Source organism: Lissotriton vulgaris, chromosome 6 (assembly GCF_964263255.1).
Source record: "Lissotriton vulgaris chromosome 6, aLisVul1.2, whole genome shotgun sequence".
Taxonomy (NCBI): Eukaryota; Metazoa; Chordata; class Amphibia; order Caudata; family Salamandridae; genus Lissotriton; species Lissotriton vulgaris.
In genome coordinates, this window is record NC_141694.1 from 224,728,821 (window position 1) to 224,748,387 (window position 19,567).

Here is a 19,567-nt window from a genome sequence, read left to right on the forward strand (position 1 = left end):
ATGTTGAAGACAATAGGCCCTTAACTGCTGGGTCTTCCACGCCCTCTCAGTAATGAGCCCCTTTTTGGCTATTTGGGGTATTATTGCTTAGGTCTTCATAACTGTTGGCCACATAAGCTATCCAGGCCAAACTTGTGCTCTTTTTTTCCAACATCATCGGGATTCTAAAGGCACCCAAGATTTGTGGATTGCCAAGAAAATAAGACAAAATATAGCTACATTTTGAGTTTTTGGAGAAAAATAGGAAAAAAGTGCTCCTCATAAAAGCTTTTTAAATATAAAAATTGTATCAAGGAAAAGCGAATCAAAAAACAATGTCATTTTTTGAAGAGATGGCCTGTTTGTTCCAATTTTCTTTTGTGCTTTCAACCTACTTTTAGTTTGTGGTGGAAACCAGTGTGAAATTAAACCCATGGGTGGTCCAAAAATTAGATAAGATTCCGATTCAGCAAGGGTTCATATGTGTAGATCCCTCAAGGTTTTCTCAAAGAAACTAACTGTTGAAATAAAGAAATATTGAAACAGAGGAGGAAAAAACAGCCATTTGTGAGGTTTCATCTGTAACTTTTTGCCACGATGGTGGATTTACAAAAGCAGTGTACCAATATATTCCCCAGACTCTTTTGGTTGTGGAGATTTATAAAGTTTGTAGGTTCTCCAAGTACCTGAGGTAACCAGAGCCAACAACAGAGTTGCACCGTACAATGTTTTTTCATTGTGTTTCGAGTATAGACCAAGGGTACTCACAAACATTGTCCCAGTTGCCAAAAGGCTTGTCTGTGATCTGTGATGTGACTGAGGGAGCATTGATGCCAGCAGGGTGGCGATCCGGGTGGGGGGCCCGGGTTGAGGGGCGGTGCCGGTAAAGTAGGTTTTGGGGATGCAAAGCATTTACATAGAGTGGCTGAATTGTACAATGTGAAACCAGAAAACCTGGAATTCATTCCAGCTTCACCACTTTACCAAACTGTGTGATCCTAGACAATTGTTTAATTTCACTGTCTCTCCTTTTTCTTCATTATCATATACAAAGGACATCAAATAGCATGACTTCCGGATGTGCATTCTGCAAAACCTTTTCCTGTGTTTGATTTATTAAACCATAATGCTTTTCATGTATAATAGGATCCCAGCCCATATAATGCACTTAACAACTGACTTGCATTGTAGTTAGCTATTGACAGTATTGTCAGGGTTTGGCAAAGAATGAAGGTTTTTTAATTAATGTTTGAAAACTATTGCTTTAAAAAATACTTCTCAATGCACTGATATAATGTGATGTGCTAAGGTGAAACTGTTCTGCATGTTAATGAAATACACCTTTCGAATTTTTAAGAGAAATTATCATATTTCTACGCTTTTGCTGCAAGATGTCTTTAGAAATAAAAGTGTTTCTAAAATTAGGCTGTGCAGGATAACCTAGTTACTTCCCTTCTTTAACTTCAATTAACTTTAAAACAAAGGTTTGCCTGTTTATTTAACTTATTTCTCATTGTTAGTGCTGAGTCGAGAAAACAGCAGCCCAGTGCTGATGTTGACCAGGGGGGCGCATGTAAAGGTCAGGAGGGTTGCATGCGCCCCCCCAGACCATACTTTGTGTATCATTGGTATAGACCAATTCATATGGTGAAATATGTAGAGTGAAAATATTAAGGTAATCTGTATTTCTGAAATGGGCACAAGATATGGGAGTTTAGGAGCAGTGGTTATTTGTGCATTTCTGAATCTGTGGGTACCCATACGAGCATGTGATTGAAGAAGGATTTTCTTCTTTCGTACATACTGGCTTACATTTGAAAGGCATAAATAGAGCAACATTTAATATGTAGTAACAAATACCCCACTATTCTATGCTCCCACTTGTCTTCTGAAAAAAATGGTACCTCACTTGTGTGGGAAGGCCTAGTCCTTGCGAGAGGAAATGGCCCAAAACGCAACATGGATACATCATATTTTTCCACTCAAAACAGACGCATCGTTGCAAAGTGGATTTTGAACCCTAGTTTAGCTGGCACCTAGGGAAACCTAGCAAACCTGTAAATTTTTTAAAACTAGCCACTTAGGGGAATCCAGGATGCGATGGCGTGTGGCTCTCACCAGCATGTTTTATCCAGAATCCCTAGCAAACCTCAAACTTTCTCTAAAAAACACATTTTCCTCAATCTCCGTAAAGGAAAGTTCTGATATCTGCAGGGAGCCACACACTTCCTTCCACTCGCCATTCCTCTAAGTCTTAAAATAAAAACGGTACCTCACTTGTGTGGGTAGGCCTAGTGCCCGTGACAGGAAACGGCCCAAAATGCAACATGGATACATCAAATTTTTCCACATAAGTGGACCTGTTTTTTTGCATAGTGGGTAGTTGTAGATTGTGGGCCCTAACTCAGGTGGCACCTAGGGCAACCTAGCAAACCAGTACATTTTTAAAAACTGTGGGGCAGATTTACTACTTTTGGAGCATCTCTGCTAATCAGCAGGGATGTGCCAGAAGAGTTGCGATGCATCAGCCCACCCATGCGCCACCACTGATGCGGCGCACCGTGGCACATGGATGGGCAGATGCGTGACGCATCCCCTGTCGGAAAGGCGGCGCATTGCTCAAGGAAGGCTCGGGGGTGCCCTATCCCTAACATGCTGCATCAATACTTAAGCCTGCTTCAAGCAGGCACAGGGATTTTACGCAGCATGGCCTTAAAAGTGACTCAGCCACTTTTAGGAGGCGTTCCTGCGCCGGAACGCCCCCCCTGCGCCGGAACGCCTACATGTGGCGCAAGGCTTTACAAAGTGACGCGTCTCCCAGATGTGTTATGATGTAAATACCCCGCAGCATGGCACTGGCTTTGTGCCGCCACTGCGTCACAAAAGTGATGCAACGGTGGGGTAAAACTGGCGCAAGGGGCTTATAAATCTGCCCCTTTACCCCTAGGGTAAGCCATGGTGGTATGTCTTGTGGGGATCCAATGAGTGTTTTTTTTACCAACTATGCAATGCAAGCCTCAAAATCCCAATATGCCCAAAATCATGCTTTTGCCTTACATTTCTGTCATGGAAATTCCAGAATCTGTTAATTCCTACCACCTTGCATTACCACACTTGTGACGATAAAACCGCTTCCCCACTTGTGTGGCTGGGCCTATTGCTCGCAACAGGAATGGATCAAACCAAGGTTAATGTGAGCCCTTGTGTGGGGACCCCTGTGGACCTTGGTTTGATCCGTTCCTGTCGCGGATTCTAGTCAAATCCTTGATGTTACCCTTACTGGAGAGAACTAGGATGATCAATTCTAAATTAGATCAGATAGAGAAGCTAGTTATAGCAAACTCCAGTACGCTGGATAATTTTGTAAGAGGTATGGATAACACAAAGGACCAAGTCTCTGCTCCCCAAGGCTTGGGGACTGGTAATGGTTCAGGGTGGTTCAACAAGCTACTATCAACAAGCCTAACATCCAGTCTGGACGTCCATGTACGGAGAAGCGCCCTGTAGGTAAAAACCCCGCAGGTACTACCAGGGACAAGGGCTCGGTGGTAGGCGCGGTGCCTAGAACGCAGACTGCATCATGTGTATTAGATACAGGTAGTAAGTTTAATGGGTATTCCTCGCTGGTGAAGGAGGTCATTAAACAGCGACTCCCCTGTGTAAATCTTCCCCCGGATTCCGCACCTTACACGATTATATTGGTGGGAGTACCAGCAATTGGGGAGGAGAAATCAGAATCATATAGGGAGCTGAAAAAGAAAGTTATTTATTGGCTCAATAAGAACAGAACACTTCCTCCCTCCTCTAACACAGAGATTTTGGGTTTTAGAAGGGTGAGCTGGGTGGGACGTAGCACAAAGGATTTAGAGGGAGATTGTGCTATCGTTAACTTTAGGGATCCCTGGGTGGTTGACTTTATTCGTAGAGAACCAAGGCTTGGGAGAGTAGGTGATGTCCAATCATTGGGCCTTGATTATTTTTATCCCCGTACAAACTGTGGTCTATTCCACCCCCAACCGAAATTCCATCGCAGAAGACCCTATGGTGAAAACCCTTTTGATCGGGTGTTGCAATATCCTTCCTTGTCAAATAGGTTTGAGCCTTTTACTGATTTAGAGGGGGTAGATTGACTCTTGAATTCACCTGGTGGTATCATTTTGGTCAAGCAATCTGGAGGGTTTCCCTTGGAGAATGGCTCATTGGTGGATGGAGTCGCCGTTGGTAGCGACACTGTACCTTGCAGAACTATAGGGGAGGGGAGGGTGGATCAGGAGCTCAGTATTGACGTGGGAAGGTCATCGCCTGTCTCCCTAGCCAGGGAGTCCCCAGTTAGAGAACCCCCGATAGAGGGTGGGTGGCCACCAGGGTCCTACCTGAGGGTGTCAGAACAAACACAGTTAACCACACAGGACGCTCTTCTCAAAATAGTTTCGTGGAATATTGCAGGGCTGAAAAGCAAATTAGTTATAGGAGAGTGGGCCGACTTTGTGGATAACCATGACATCTTAATATTTCAAGAAAGTTGGGCCCCTGACCCTATCCACCGCCTAGGGTATCTCAATTTCTACAAACCTACAACCAGGGCCAGAATGGGTAGAGCGTCAGGTGGTTTAACTATTTGGGTAAGACAGTCTCTTAGATACAGGCCTACAGAAGTGACAGTATATAACCCAGATATCCTTGGGATAAAGCTTACCAGGCCTAACCATCGGGAGATTTTTATCGTTTATGTCTATGCCCGTGGCCTTCCTGGAGGGCGGAGTCCGGTGATTATTAATGAGCTAGATTTCTTCCTCAACTCCCTGGGGCGTGACAAGTTTGTAGTTGTGGCTGGGGACCTCAACTGTACTTTTGAGCCCCTACTAGGGGAAGGAGAGGACTTCTATGCAGAAGAAGACATGCTATGGAATGTCCCTCCCCTTGAATTAAAACCAATTAAAAAAGGGACCGAGGCAGCACTACATTGGCTGGGATTGTGCCTTGAGTGGGGGCTGAGAGCAGTCAATGGCCGATCACATTCTGACAAAATAGGTATGGTTACATTCGACAATGGCATTAGAACAAGTCGAATCGATTATATTTTAATTAAAGCTGAGTATTGGTCGCTATTGGAGGATATGTTAGTTTCCGCCCTTCCCGAGAGGGATCATAATCCGTTGGCGCTCAGTTTAAAACTTGAAAGTAGCCCAGTGTGTATTAGAGCCACCGAGTGTGTCACGGCAGAGGCCATCCTAACAAATGACAGGCGTAGGGTTCGGTGGAGTAGGGTAGTGGAAGATCCCGTAGTTTTAGACAGGATCGCCCATGAAGTTTCATCTACCCTGCATGCCATTGAGGCATTGGTTGATCCCCTGGACCATCTGGCGCACATAAGTGCACTCCATGAGCAGCTTTTCAGTACTCTGAAAGCTCTTTTTTCTGAAAGCCTTAAGCCCGGGAAAATTTCGGCTTTAAAATCAGGGAATAAATGGTACAATAAATCGTGCAGACAGGCACATAGCTCCTTGTTTAAAGCCTTAAAATCCTGCGATATTGCAGATATTAGGATGGCAAATTAGAGTATAAAAAGACCCAAAGGGTGGCCAAGAGAGAATGGGATGACCAGCACTGGCAGGACCTATATGAGGCAAGCAGGTCTAGAAATCTGACCAAGTTTTGGCAGATCATTAAATGGGGAAATACCCTGGAATCGCAAGCCCAGCGAATCATGTATCTGCGGATGACTGGGTTGATTATTTTAAGTCCCAGTTTAGGGGTCCCCAAATAGAAACTGTTTGTGTTTCCGCTGTGTGTGCCCCATTGACTTGGACGCCGTGCCCTCCCCTAATGTTTAAGAATAAAGATGCAGAGATTGCACTGGGTCTGGTACAAACTGGAAAGGCTCCAGGTATGGACTGCATTCCGGCAGACTTATTTAAATATGATTCATCGAATTGGGTGCCGTACATCACCCTACTAGCCAATGCCATCGCGAATGGGGCTCCGATTCCGGACTCTTGGCGGGTGGCCGAAATATTACCTATATTTAAAAAGGGGGACTATTCGGCCCCGGGGAACTATCGCCCCATCAGCTTAATTGATGCAATTCAGAAAATCATAGCTAGGATGGTGTTGGCTAAAATTCCAGGTTTGGATGGATCTTGATAATATTTTATCGCCCATGCAGGCTGGTTTTAGATCCTGCGTCAGTACGATCGACCAGGTGTTTAGATTTATTCTTATCTATTGGAAGGTGGTGACCTTGGGTGGAGGAACTATTTATGCAGCGTTTGTAGACTTAAAGTCTGCCTTCGATCTTGTCCCTAGAGCTAAGTTATGGGATGCTTTAGGAATTATGGGTATGCTGCGCACTTTTTTGAACTTAGTAATAAGACTGCACGAGGCGGGAGGAGCCAAGCTCGCGACCGTGATGGCCGCACTGTAGCTCGGCTCCGTCGACCTGCCTGCCTGAAACGCAAATCCTGTACCTCATCCTGTCCCGAGGTGATACATTCGGCGACATATGGGAAGCTGAAATATTGCTCGCACTTACCGTCTGTCCCGGGGGCTCCTGTGTGCCGCGGATCCGGAGTTGTGCTCTTGCTTGTTTTGGAGCCTCCGCGGCGTGCAGGCCGGGGACTCGCCTGTGACGGTCGGCCGGAGTGGGGAGCCGGTGCCGGCCCCCAATGGTGGAGAGGGGTCGGCTGAAGAGGCCGTTGTGCGGTTGTTCCGGTGGCGACTGACCGGGCCTGGTCTGGCGGCCCGGGGACCCTGTGGCAGGGCGCAGCCCGCCTCGGACGGGGGAAGACCGTGCAGGAGGCTGGTCCCCCCTTTGTTGTCCTGTCCGGCCATCTTGAAGCCCTACGCCCGGATTCGGCGGCGGTGCCCGTGGGACGCTGGCGCCGGCGGCCCCCGTTTTTTGGTGGCCCTTCTTTCTGCACCAAGATTGCCATTACCGGGGCTCGAGTAGGCTCCAGCTGTGGGCCTAGTCTGTGCCCCCGCTCCATAAGTTGAGGCGTGGAGGATCACGGCTGCATTTGCAAGATGGCCGCCGGCGCCCTAGGTCCCGGACCTGCTCGGGGCGGCGAACCTGGATTGTTGAAATACACGATGGCTGAGGCTGGTGGTCGTGAGCCCACGATTGGTGATATCCTTGCCGCCCTGTGTTCTCTACGTGTGGCCATGGCCTTCGACGCTGCTATGCAAGCTAGCTATTCTGCTGCCATGCCTGTTGGACCGTCCCCCATGAACGCGGCTCAACTGGTGGTTTGTGCTGCTTTGCCCCCCTCGGCTGCTGAGAAGAGAGCTGTTTCCGTGTATCTGCAGGACTGTGGGTCTACGGCCCCTGATCTCCAGGAAGTTTCGACTGTTGTGGGCATGAGCGAGGACCTCGCGTTGGGGCTCGTCCAGGCCGGTCTGAATGGGGAGCTTGGCGAAAGTTCGACTCGAACTGCTTTGGTGAGGTCCTGCGGCTGCCCTGCGGGGGAGACTTCGTTTTTTTGGGCGGAGGAACCGCACCTTGACTGGTTGCTGCTTCTGATGTTGCTATTTGAAAGTTGGTCTGCCTCAGCCACTGCTTACTTCGCTGCTTGAGACTGGGGCCCTCTGGCTTACACCCTCTGCCTGTTTTATTTCGATCTTGCGTGCACTCTATGCCGAATTGCCTGCTGCCTACTACTTTATTGTGCACGATTGCTATGATCAGGAGTGGACAGGGGTAAAACAGATTCGCTTCGGCTGACCACCGGTTAATGTACGGAGACGAGGACTGCCTGCAGCTGTGGCAATATGGCCGATTCCTTTTCCTGCTTTTGCTCTCTGAGAATGTGTCGCTCTCGCTCGATGTGGGTTTCAGTTGTGTTACGGCAGGGGGTTGGAGCTAAATGTTCGATTGCAGATCTCCTCTCCCACTGGATCCCTTTTCCCTTTTCCTTCTTCTTTGTCTGTTGTCGTTCTTTTCTCACTTTCTGATTTTTCTATATTTCGGGTTCCGATTAGGGCAACAGGCACGCTGCTGGGGGGGTAGGCCGTAGCCTTCTGCAGGGGTGCAGGGTGGGGTGGGAGGGATGGGGTCTTTATATTGTTCCTATTTCTTTCGTTCTATGGCTCTTTTGTATCCCTTTATCGGGACGCTGTGTCAGCGCGTGTCTTCCATGGAGTTTTAGCTGGTAGTGAAGGAGATGACTTCCCCGCTCCCACGATATTGATTGCATATATATTATGTCTTACACGCCTTGACCCTGAAGCGGGTCCATTTGGTCCTGCGTGCTTTATTCGCCGTGGGGCGCATGCAGTGGCGCTGCGTTCTATCTTTTCCTTTTTCCATACTCCTCTCTCTACCTCTCCCTTCCTTTTTCCTTTCTCTGGGTTAGTATAGTGGGTGGCTATCTTTACGTTGCTATTCTGATTCCTCTGATTTGTAACAGCACGCTTTCAGGTAACGACGGGTGTGTGGTGGGCTGCGGATGGAACTTATCTGAAGCGGGGCGTCTACATGTTGATTCCTGCCAATTGCTGCTGTTCTTCCCATTTATTAATGCCCCTTTGTGTTGATGCTTTAAAAGTGGCCCGCCAAGAGTATTCAGATGTCAAAAGCTGCAACTGATCCTGCTATACTTCCTATTATACTATAAAATTAACCTTCTTTACTCCTGCTCCTAGCGGTTATATTCAGTTTTTTACCGTTTGATTGCTTGCCTGTACAATAATGTAGGGGTCCCCTCTTTCCAAATTGCTGTACAATACTGGGTGACTGCTGGGGAACTTAATGTGCGTTCCTGATGTGTTGTGGCCGGCCTGATTGGTTGTAGGCCCGTATATGTATGCCTCTATTTGCGCAATAAAGGTTTAAAAAAAAAAAAAAAAGACTGCACGAGGCAAATTTTGCGCAATTTTCCCCAATCTACCCCCATGAAGCCCCTGTTACTGTACCTGGGCTGTCATTCTATTGATGAAGCTGCCCGGTTCAGGACTGTTGCTTTGTGGAGGAGGATTTGGTCAACTCTGGAACTTGCACCCTTTGATAATGAAGTTTTAGAACTTAGATCCATGGTGGGATCAGGTAATCTTCCCTGGTTCAGAATTGTAAAATCTATATTGGATAACATGGGTCTTAGTCAGCTATGGTTGGCCCCTGGAAATAACGCCTTTCCTTCTAAAAAGGAATTTAAGGCACTCTATTGGGCGGCTCAAAGAAACCAGCTTATTGTCCAGTCTGACTATTCCTCTCTGACTGGCAGGTTTTTGGATCATAAGCTCGACTCCTGGCTAGAGGATTCCTGGGATATTATTACTAAGAGTAATGATATGAAGCTATATCACCAGTTTAGGGTCGGGTAGTTACCATTGAGATCTTTTACTAATAAATGGCAGGGTCAGTCCAAAGAGTCCTGTCCCTGGTGTTGGGACCAGAAAGAGTCATTTGGCCATGTTTTCTTTGTCTGCCCTGCTTAACTAGCCCCCCGGAGAAAATGGTTAAAACCAATCTGTAACAATCTGAGAACAAGGGTGAGTCAGGAGGCTCTAGGGCTCCTGAGGACAAATACATCTGATCCTGTGGCCATAGCTGTAGCAAATGTTTTGGGTTGGACATGGATTATTAGAGCAAGGCACCTGCTTGACACCTGTTGATTGATCTATTGATTGTTTTAAATTGTAATATACTCCTGGTACGTCTTTAATTGTAAACGTAATCATGTTTTATGTATCTTATTTAATTAGACTGTATGACAGGTCTTTTCCATCATTTGATGAGCACTGTGTTCAGAAACCAACTTTTTTAACTAAGTCTTAATGCTTTTTATTATGTAGTGAACGTGCTGTAATTAGTCAGAGTAGAGTGTTTTATGAATGTCTTTTATGATGGAACATTTCGAAATAAAGACGTATGAACTGAACTGAACTGAACTGATTCCCCATTTAAATGGGGTGGGAGCAGGCCCTGTATTTAAAAAATATACTTTCCCTGATGTCTAGTGAGCTTTACCCCCCCCCCCCCCGAGTCAGATCAGGAGTAATTAGCCTATCCGTCTCCTCCAGAGGGGGCAAAAAATACTGATGCCTTTTAAATTGGGTGGGAGTATGGCCATGGCATGGGTGGGAATCCTCCGCCCCTATATTTAAAAAAATGTATGCTTCCCTGGCAACTAGTGGGCTTTCTGCTCCCCTGGGGGGAGGGTTAAAATTAAGGGTAACTACCCCATCTGACACCCAATGGGGACAGAAAGAATGAAGTCTCATTTGAAAGGGGTGAGTGCAAGGCCATGTCCATGGTGAGAAGCTGCCACCCTTATATCTATAAATAAAATATTTTACCTGATATCCAGTGGGCTCGTTGTACTTTCACTTTATTGTAATGATGTCAGTGCGCCAACCCACATTACAGTAAACTTTGAAAAAGCAGCCTGCTCGGGAAGGACGCACAGGGACATCTAATCCAGTACTTCTAGTCTGTCCCATTATCTATGTGGTACCAGGTGAGGATTTACACAGTAACAGGCACTAACTCTAAAAATCAGCAATGTCCCTTTATGGGCCTACAGCAATACATAAAGGTTTTCACAACCAGCAAGGTTAGGCCAACAATCTTTGCCAAGACATGTACAATGTAAAATGAGACTTCTGCTGTTGGTATCTTTCACCTCTGGTGTTGTGAGGCCTTTATACCTCAGACGGACAGCCGGGGGCCAAGAGCCCCTTTTCACACAGTGTCTAAGGCAGGAGTCTCCACACTTTTCTGTACTGAGAGCTACTTATGATAGGTGAACATTGTCGTGAGCTACTTATGGTCAAGTAACTTATGCATAGCAAGTGCAGCACAGGACTGCTTCTCTGTGGTATGAAGCCACATCGGTCCTCATGACCTAATTCTGGGACATGTGTTAATGATTTTGCCGCTAATATGTCGCTAAGGATCTTTACATCTGCATTTAAAAGTGAGATCGGCTTTAGGAGGAGGCATCAAGTGGGTCTTTTCAAGGCTTGGGGATCAGTATTGCGAGGGCTAACTTCCCCCTCCTTCCTATTGCATCTGTCCAAGAGTTCACATTACCACCCCACATACTATTGCATTTGCACAGCGTTTGCAATATAATACTCCATTTTATGGTGTTTAGCAAAGAGTTCACAACGTAATATCTCTTGCTATTTTAATTATCAGAGTTCATAATGCAAAATCCCTTCCCGTTTGAATGTGAGAAATTCTTGTTCAGGATGTCCCAGGGCAGTCGATAGTTACTAGACCCCAATAGTGTCAACGGAGGGGGGCCTTTCACCTTTGGTGTCCTGGAGACTCTGTCTGGGTACTAAGTATCTCTTTCAGCACTTAAACCTCAGGGTAACAAGGCAAAGCAATCCGATGCGGATTTCTGGAGTTCCATTGAGCTAGAACATCAAAACTCAACAATGTCCAAAAATAAATCAACGTCCAGCCAATACTTCTTTAAAAAGAAAGGAAAACGTACATTATAATGAATGTACAACTGAAGAGTAAACACAAAATTACAAATATTTACAAGATTTCAAGTGAAATTGCAAATTGAAACCCCTCTTAAAGCATCCTTGCAGAATCATAAGGTGCAAATCACATATTCCAAAGAAATATCACATCCCCATCTCTAGCACAATACTGGATGCCTGGATATAGAAGCAAATCTTAATAAGACCAGTGGCTGGGACTTGCAACCCACACTGCCCTATGAGGCCTGATACTAACTCCGAGCAACAAGAAACTGAGTAGGACATTTTTGTTACAGGGTCTCCTGCTTGCAAAACTCTGCATCACCATAAAATGGTTGGGGGCTCCTCCCCTGAGATACTTAGACTGGCTCTGAAATAGTCAGAATTGTCGGTGGCAGAAGAAGTGCGGATGAAACAAGTAAGACGAGATGTAAAAGTGATGGATGATCTGACTGCATTGGCGGTAATTCTGGCCGACTTACGTGACACCACAGACCATGGTGTGAGTGTGGAGGAGACGATGAGCATGGAACTAGTACCTTAGTCTAGAATGAGTCAGCTTATGGGCAAATAGAGAGTCATGGTCACCTACGGGTCCAGCTGAAGATATGCATAATGGAGACTAAAGAATGGAAGTGAGTAACAGACTTTCATGGGTAATAGGCTCTCCTAAAGAGGGGGCTGAGTGCACCGCATGCGGTCTAGAACAAGGACCATTAGGGTCGGAATGTTTCCCTATATCTTATTATCAATGGATACTAGTCGACATACTATTTTGGAAAGGCGGGAGCAGGATGGGGGACATGATGTATGCAGAAAAACTGATGTTCCTTTATATTATAAAAGGGTTATTTTGCCAAGTCGAACTGGCAGTTTAAAACTGCACTGCAGGCTGCAATGCCAGGCCTGAGAAATGTTTTGAGAGGGCTTAGCACATTATCCCTATTTAGCAGTGGTAAAGTGCACAGAATCCGAATGCCAACAAAAACGAATTCAGGGAACAGGAGAGGAGAAGGCAAAAAGTTTGGGGGTGACCTCGCAAGTCCAACAATTCTGAACTCTGACAAATGCAAAAGGAACACGTAATACATTGTGACCTCTCACACATGAGACAGAAAGTGGTTTAACATGGTGAACTCTTTGGCAAATACATTAAAATGGGGTTTACTTTGTGAACTTCAGGTCAGACATCATCGGAAGGGGCTTTACATTTTTAACTGTCTGACAAATAAATGAGGAAAGGAATTTACATTGTGATCTCTCTGACAAATGCAATAAAAAGGACTTTTATACCTATGTCTCTTTCATCAGTTTGGCACCACAAAATGGTTGAGCACTGCAGATTAAGATTCAAGGTTCATGTCAGTGCATACTTTGAGTCTTTCCAAAATGTTTGTTGGGTCTCTGTGGGCAGAGACTACATGGCCATGTTTATCTTTTCTTGTTAAAACCAACAGGATTACTCCTTTGTGTATTAAATGTTCTTGCTAAGGCAGTTTCCCTCTCATTTTACATTTTGAACAACTTTATAATGCCTGTAAGCCTAATTTTTTTTATTGTGAAAAGCTTTATGTTTTTCAATGGGCCCATAAATGAGTTTTTAGAATTAAAGCCTACTGGTATGTAAATTGCCACATGGTACCTCACAGATAATAGGAGCAAACTATATTTACTGGGTAGGTTAGCCCCTGTGACATGTTCTTAGGGGATTGATGTCTATCCTGCTTAAAGGAGTAGGTTCCAATTTGTAATTCCACCTGAAAGGTTCTAAATATATGTCATTTTGAGTGTAGTATTTATTAGGATGTGCATTAAAGTACTTTTGCTTTTTAAAGAAAAAACATTAGTTGGACATTGATTTATTGTGTGTTCTGAGTAAACAACACCTCCATGAGTCGGCCTTGGACTTCTCTGCCAGGAGAAAGTTTTATACTGAAAAATGTGTGACAACCACAATAGAAAGAACTTCCGTCGATCCATACTATAAGAGGGGACTGTATAATGTTTATCCGTATGCAGTGCTTAATTTGAGATGGTGGTTTCTGGTGCTCAGCACCAGCACTGAATCATCAGCACTGGTGCTTTTGAGGAGCACCAGTTAAGGACACATTTACATTTAATAATGGTAGGCACAGGGAGATTAATTGATATACCCAGAATCACAGGATATTGAGCCAATGCCGAGACTTAAACTTGGTTCCTCAGCTCTGAAGTTGGCAGCTCCGACCACTATTCCAGAACCTCCACCCACTTTCATGATTAGTAGTTGGTTCTGTTTTAGGCGGTGCTAACAGGAGAAATGGGCTGGTGCAAGCTGCCTGCTGACGAGAGCACCAGAACTTATTTTTTTTTTACAAATTAACCACTGGCACTATGAGACCACCTGACACAGATCTCGACTTCAGGTGGCACTGGAGAGGTCTCAATCTCATTGTGTGAATATATAATTGGAATTGTATGTTTAGTATTTAATTTTGTCTATCTTAAAGTACTTTTGCTTTTTTAAAGTAGAGACAGTCGATATTGATTAATTAAAATGAGTATGCACTCTGTGTAGTTCTTTATTGTTTACTTATCCACTGCTGTTGCTATAATTCGTTCTTTTGGAATTATGTTATTTAATTATGCTGCTGATGTTCAATTCTTGATTCAGCAAAGTGGTAACTTTCCCATTAAATGTAAGGAAGGTCTTGCTTCAGTTTGATGACCATTAACGAATTTGTAGTAGAATGCAGCTAAAATGGAGGCTTTGATTCTAGGGAATCACAACATTGATTTTCATTTCATGAACACTGGCTCTTGGAGCTCTGCCAGCCTCTGCTAATATGACAATAAATCTTGGTATCTGGTAATTTACCTCAGCACACTTGTGTTAAGTCTCAGCTTGACTTCCTCCTCAGTTTACCTGTGAATAAACTGGTCTTGTTTAAGACACTCTACTGTACAAGTCACTTGTGGCCACTTGTCCACATTCTCTCCTCTAAGCTCTCGCCTTCAGCTCTATGTACCTTCTCACATGCTTTGTTCCGCTACTCAAGCACTCCTTGATCTGCCAAAGTTCCATGCACCAGAGCGAACAGATGCTTTTCTTTGATTCTCGCTCCTTTTCCCAGTACACCAGAGGTAAAAGACTATGCTTGTGAGTGCATGATGAGCGGTGTACCACCTGTCACAGTTAATATTAAAAACATTTCTATCTGCTGTTAATTTCGTTATAGCCTGTAGATGGCAGTGTTGCTTGATTTGCAAACACATTTTCGGTTATTTAATCATACCCTTTTTAGGTTTCGCTGGGGGACGGAGCCGTTAGGCTCCTCCTCCAGAGAAATCTATTGAGTACAGTAAGCACTCTGGAACACGCCCCCCGTCCCATTGGCTAGCTCCATAAATGGAGCCTAGCCATTGGACGAGGGGCCTGTCCATCAATGCCGGACCAGACACGGGGGCGTTCCCGAGATTCTTTGGCTTTTGCCTACGTCACGCGACGCCGGGAACGCCCCCGAGTCTCCTCCGGCCGGGCCGTGCTTGCTGCTGTCCTGCCTTGTGTCCCTCCTCCCGCCGTCCCCACGTTTCCCGCCTCCCTCCCGACGTCCGTGTCCTTTCCCGCCCCCCTCGTCCTCTCCCGCCCGCCCCCCTCGTCCTCTCCCGCCCCCCCCCCCCCGTGTCCTCACAAATTGTGGTATCCCGTCCCGCCCGGAGGTCAACCGGCAGCTGCTCGGCACCTTGGCCGAGGCACGAAGGGGCTGCGACCGCATTGGTGGCTTTTCGGAGGCTCGTCGGCAGAGGCGCGCTCTGATTGGCCGCTGCAGTGGGCCTGTCCCCGTGAGCTGCGCCGCCGTTGGTTGGAGCCTCGCCGCGTCATCAGGATCTGCCCCGGGAGCCGCGCTGTGAGTGGCTGACTCCGGGGGAACCCTCGACGTCAGCGGAGGCCAGTGGGAGCTGCGACGGGGGCCGTGCCTGCGAGGGTGAGTCTTCGGCCCAGAAGCTGGGGGAGATCGCCTTCCACCCCGCACCCGCTGAAGAGATAGGGCTAATTTTCTCATGTGGGCCATGTGACCATTTACCAACAGGTAGACCACTCGGGAAGGTGTGGCCTATCTGCCTTTTTAAATCGGCAGTTCACTATCGGCGTATCTCTTTGTGAGAAGACGGGGCTAGGCTAGAGCTAGCACAATCTGCATTCGTTTGTACTCGGAGGTGAGTTTTGAAAAGAGAGGGAGTCTGACTGCGCAAACTTCAGATATGCAGCGGAAATATATGCATGTGTTCAAGTTTAGTCGTAGTTCCATCTCTACTCTTTTTGGAAAAGCTTAAGCGCCCTCGAGACCTACCCGCTCAGGGCTCACGAGCACTCCCCAGCCCCTCCTCCTCCTCTGTCCCGAGGAAGGCAGCTTGATTCTCTGGGCCCTCGTTAGAGGACTCTGGTTTTTGATTTACAACTAAACATTTCTTCCCTGGCAAGCGAGGCGAGACGCAGATGTTCTTTCTCTATGTTGTTTTCGGGCTAAAAGATAAAAAAGAAGTCCACACTTGAGTTTATTTTTATGTCTTTTTTCGTTTCCATAGATAATATTGCGAAACCTGTGAACCCTCGACCTCTACCTTCGGGTCACATAATGAAAACATCCTGAATAGAGTAACTCTGACTCCGGGAGATGAAACAATTATGCCCAAGTACTCTTGGTAAGCACGTGATTATGTTACGCCGTACCTTGATGTTTGGTTGGCTGTATACAACATGTGGTGCCCTTGTAGCGTCTCTAGTCATAAACGTTTGACTTATTACCATTGAGTATAGTGTTACATTTTGGCTATGTTCCTGGTTTGTATGGACGAGTATTATCCTCTTTTCTAAAAAAACGAACACAGTTGCCTGAAGCAACTAAGATGCATAAAGAATTACTGCTCGCCCTTTTCTTATTTCGATACCTGGTAATTCTGTTTACAAATATTTACACGTAACTCGTTTTCACAGATTTTTTGAAACGCATAGCTACTATCTGAACCCTCGCCCTGCGGAAACCCTTTCTCTTTGAGGCTCACGATGGTGTGCATCATCTCTTACCTGGATATTTAAGGTAGTTTTTATTTTGATCTGAAACAACCTAAACTAAATTGGCTGACACTGTGCATGCACTCGCGCGAGTGGACAAGACTTAACTGTCTGACATCTTTGGTTACTCATAGGCTTTTGGTCAGCACGAACTGAGAGAAGCTAGAGACAAGATAGTCCGATCTCGCCTGCAATGTGATTATTGATCGCAGAAAGTTTGAGGGAACTATCCAGTTCTCTACCGAAGAAGGTAAAATATGATGTGAAATGCTCGATGAGCACGAATAAGATACGAGGGATGGCCAGCTGGTTGAGGAGACCACCTGAGGGTGGAGGGTACTTGTTAGAGGTCACTCAACCCCCCCCCCTTTTTTATCTTGGGGTCGACTAGCTTTAGATAGGTGAGATGGGTCTTGAAAAAATAAAACTATATGAATGTGATTGATATGAGGTGCGTGGGAATGAGTGGGTTCCACGGGTTGTTTTCTACTTATCCATTGACTTTTATCATTCTGTGCAAATGTTGAGCTCACGTTTTCTATGACCAAATGGACATGTAAAAACGGTTATAGATTGATTAGGAATTAGTAACTTCGTCTACTTCATATATTTAGAAAGGACGAAAATTTGAACTAGAAATGAAAGAAAAAGAAATGAATATTTGTTTGTGTAATGAAATCTTGCACTAGTATGATGTGTTAATGCATTTTATTTTAATGTAGTCCATGTCGTAATGTGTTGTAATTTTGCCCATTACAGATTGGCCGTTGTGTATTAATGATTTGCCCCTCCCCCCACTGTCCTCTTATGAATGCCCTGATGAAGGTGCGGCAGTAGATCTGGCCGGTCACCGAAACGCGCGTTGGCGTTGTTTATCCTTGTCCTGTTTCTACCACTGGGGTCTTCAGCACTGCACTGAGAAGACTCTACAGGATCAGGTCCATTTGTCACTCTGGAACCATCTAGAGGAGGGTGGATGATTGTGAAGTGTGTGGATTTAGGTGAATGTAGACTGAATGAGTGAATGTTGATTGCATAGAGTGTGGGGTATAAGGGGTTGTTTTATAGACTTTATGAAAATTTAGTGTGTAGTGTATATCTCTGTTTTTTAAGTGTAATTTTCTAAAGATACAAGATGAAAACATTTATCGAAAGTTTAAATATATAAAAAATAAACTAAATAATAAATAAAAAGACTGTTACTTGGCTGAATCTGATTTTTGGTTTCTGAATACTGTGAGCTCAACCTTGCTTAATATATGTGATGGACTCTGAGTGAGCCATAGCCTTATTTTGTTTGGCAGATATTTTGTTTGATTGTTGTTTTGCTTGTTTCACTAAGGCCAATGCATGCTGAACACTTCCTCTTTCATCAAGCTCAGTGCGGGTTCAATGCTTAGTGTGCACTCAAAGCAGTGTGTGTGTCCCAACGCCGCACTTGCTGAGGAGAATCGCCAAAGAATTAAATAAAACTCTTCTGACACTGGACCTGCATTGCCGTAGAAACTGGCTTTCCCTTTACGATGCGGCTTTCCCTTTACGAAGTAACGTGTGATTTTCGGACTGTGTTTGGGCGTGTGCATGAGCAGTATGTTTACTTCCTAATGAGGGCTGTGTGCCTGTGTCTGTATCTGTGTGGGAGTGACGTGAGCAGTTCTGTTAGTACTTGTTACTAAAGGCATGCGGAGTCGGTTCGGGACGTTATAGATGACCCATCCGTCCACTCATCTCTCGAAAGATATCAGGCACACCACCATCCCTTCATACTACACTGGAGTATATGGCAAGTACGTTTTTTTTTATAAACAGCGCAAACTCAACCTATCATGAGCACCAGTTACATTACAGGAGGACACATTCATTTTTGGTAGGCACTGGGAATTAAAGAGAGTTGCCCAGATTCACAGGATGTTGAGCCAGCGCCAAGAGTCCAAACTAGTTCCCAGCTCCAAAGTGGGCAGCTCTGGCCTAAGTCACCCCTTGAATATATAACGTGTTCCTTGTGTTTGTGATATGCTAATTGAACACCAGTACACTTTGTAAACAAAACATGCAGTTGTTCGCATAGGGCCGGGCATATTTTAGTGGGGACGAGTTTATGATGTGTTTAAAGTGTCTGGGCGCTCAGCTTAAGTTTACTGCTCATTGGCCACTTTGGCTGCCAGTTCCTCTGAAGGAATGTGCACCGTAATAAAACCATTAATACAAATGCTGCGTGTGAATGCCTGTCACTAGCATCAAAGTGGACAGAAGCTTAAGAGGCGCTTTAGGTGTAAATACTGCAGTGTTGTGTTTGGTATAGGATTTAAGATGCAATGTTAATTTTTTTGTTTAAATCTTGTACAGATATTGTATTGTTTGCTAAGAGCTGATTTTCGATAATAATGTTTTGAATAAACACAACCTGTGTGATGAATCCAAATTAGAGATATTCAGTATTGTCAGTGACTCAGCTGAGTTGGAGGGTGCGGGATCCAAATTGGGTGTCTCCCTGGCCCAAGCAATACAGAGAGTGTTACTGATTCTTACTCACCTAGCTGGCTAACAGACATGTTGAAATGCAATCAACTTATCCCCAAACATCAGCTGATCAATTTTTGAAAATAGCCATATGTTGCTATCAAATACACATTTTCTTTTTGAAAAGAGCAAACAAAATGACAAAAGCTTATTAAGAAAAAATAAAATAAAATAAAACCTGTTTTGCCACAAATATATCTTTTCCTTTTTCGTAAATACACATTTGACAATCAAACTTCAATTTGTCATTTTCATCACATACTCAAATGCATCACTGCCACACATGAATGCCATGTATCACTATCTCATGCCATGGAGGTCTACAATATGCCAAGAATCATCATGCTTGGATCAACATTAGACCAAGGGTGGGAATCCTGATGCCATGTGTGCCAACAACAAGAAGCAAGTAATTGCCACGGTTATACCTTGGCCACCACTATACTAGGTTGAGCAACATCATTCAGTGGTGGAAACCAATATTTCAAAAATTGACATCAATATGTCAGAGGTGGCATTTGCCAGCGGTTGCCATCATGAAATTGATTCTCACATTATGCAAAGCATTTCCACCTGTAT